We start from the raw sequence: 2,148 nt of genomic DNA, 5'->3' as shown, positions 1-2,148 counted from the left end.
TTTAATAGCAAATTACATGGAGCTTTCTTTGGTGGCATACGATCTAGCATACTATCTGGAGCAATGTTAAAGTCTCCTCCCATACAAATTATACCAGACGGATATTTGTTTAGCCAAAAGACAATTTTGTCTTCAATCACTTCAAACAGAACCCTGTTTTCATTTGAAGAATTGTAACCATACATGTTAATAAAAAAAAAGAAAATATTATTAGTGTAAAGAACCAAAAAAATAAAATGTCCACAAGGGTCACAATAATGATGTAAAACATCACCAGCAAACGTATTATTTAGTGTTAAAACACCTGCCGAATGTTCAGATCCATGAGAAAACCATGCATCACCTCCCCACTGTGATTTCCAGAATTTACAGTCATTTGCAGTTGAGTGAGACTCTTGAAAGAAACAGAAATCGGTATTGTATTTCTTCCCAAAAAGAAAAATAGCTTTACGCTTCACAGAATCTCTCAAACCCCTGGCATTTAGAGAGATTACAGAAATAGAAATAATGAACAAAAAAAAAATTACAGAAAGTGCAAAAAGAGCACAACAAGTAGTGAGAATAAACCTGAGATATGTAGCTCAGCTGAACATACTGAAAGAAAATCCTACCGTCAAGGCATGACAACTGGTTGCCGAAAGAAAGTACATTAACAAAAATATGAGCGGTAAAAATACAGAAGCATCATCCGTAGATGTGATCCTAGCTGATAATCGAAAACTTAGTTCGTAGAATTCGTAAAGTTCGTCGACGATAACCTGGTCCGCAAAAGGGAGTTAAGTTTGTAAAAGAAAGTCTGACTCTTATTTTTATTTATTTATTTATTTCTCAGCAGACGTAGGCAGATGGATCTCAATGTCATTAATGAAGGCGCGTGCACCCACGTAGTAAGCAGCTTTTCCAGCTGCACGTGCTTCTTCTATCATAGGCCACAACTTTTTTCATCTTTCTCGGTCTAGTGGAGTAAGATCTTCCATAAATCGCATTCTGTTGTCCTTCAGATAAGCCGAAGACTTCGCTGCCTTCCACACAGCATCCCTGATAATGCGTGCGGTAAACTGTACTATGACAGCACGAGGGACAGATTTGCTGCCAATTTGATTCTGCTTTTTCCCCAATCTGTGAACTATAGCAAATAGTCTATAGCAAATAAGAATGTGCCCTTCCCTTCAAGATATGTTTGCTCACATATGCGGATGACTTCATCCCTGATGTTCTCGTTCTCTTTTTCTGGAACCCCTCTCAGCCGAAGATTCCAGTGCCTCGAATATCTCTCCAGGTCAGCTAAACGAGTTTCACACGTCTCAATTCGCTGCTCCCCGAGTTGCAACCGAGAAGCTAGGTGGTCAACTTTCACTTTCACATCTTTGACTTCAGCAGAGACAAAGTCCACAGTCTTTTTCAGGCCCTCAATTTTCATAGCGTTGTTACTCACCAACTTCTCGAGAGAATCAGAGCGCTCGTTAATCAGTGATGAAATGGATGATAACATCGCGACCACATCTTCCAAAGTTTCAATTTTCCCTCTCTCCTCGCCCATTTACGACCCCCTTCTCCCCCTGGCCTCTCTGCCTCTCCCTCTTTTCCCCCAAAAGGTTTCACCCAAAGTTCATTAAGAATACGCATATCCCACATATCATGTATCTTGTGAACCTGTTGTTTTTCCCCTTCATGTTTAGTGTCATTTTAAAGGTCTTTGTGCGATTGGTAAATTGGTTTTAATTTCAAAGTAGTCATTTATATTGTGAGAAAGATTTACGACATTTGTAGAATTGTGTTGTGTTGAGGAGGGGGTGTGTCCCCCTTTAGGAGTCTGTGAGAATGCTTCCAGCCGGGTGTAACCCTGGATCACAGAAACTAACAAACAAAAGGTCTTTTATGTTTTTACAACTGATTTAAAGATTTCTTTTACTTTGTTCTGGTAGTATTTAAGGGAAAGTTACAAATCAGTCAGGGCGATTCTGTAGCCAGAAGGCCCGTAATGTGAAGGGTGTCCACACACTTCACACTATATATTTTTCTAAAAGTCAGGTATGCATCTTACTCTTAGATTTGTCTTTGAGAATTTGATGTCTTGTATTGATTTGATATCTTTGAATTGTCTATGTAATTGGCATAATACATATTTACCTGACTGATAATAAATTG

At 38.9% G+C, this 2,148-nt stretch overlaps 1 pseudogene; it reads right to left on the bottom strand.

Moving 5' to 3' along the window:
• Window positions 1–344: 344 nt before the first annotated feature.
• On the bottom strand, window positions 345–1,507 carry LOC107576331 (uncharacterized; annotated as a pseudogene).
• Between the last annotated feature and the right edge of the window lie 641 nt (window positions 1,508–2,148).

The sequence above is a fragment of the Sinocyclocheilus grahami genome, unplaced genomic scaffold, assembly GCF_001515645.1.
Source record: "Sinocyclocheilus grahami isolate Dianchi unplaced genomic scaffold, SAMN03320097.WGS_v1.1 scaffold3514.1, whole genome shotgun sequence".
NCBI classification, from domain to species: Eukaryota; Metazoa; Chordata; class Actinopteri; order Cypriniformes; family Cyprinidae; genus Sinocyclocheilus; species Sinocyclocheilus grahami.
Note: the sequence above shows the minus strand (reverse complement) of the source record. Positions and strands in the feature narration are given on the sequence as shown.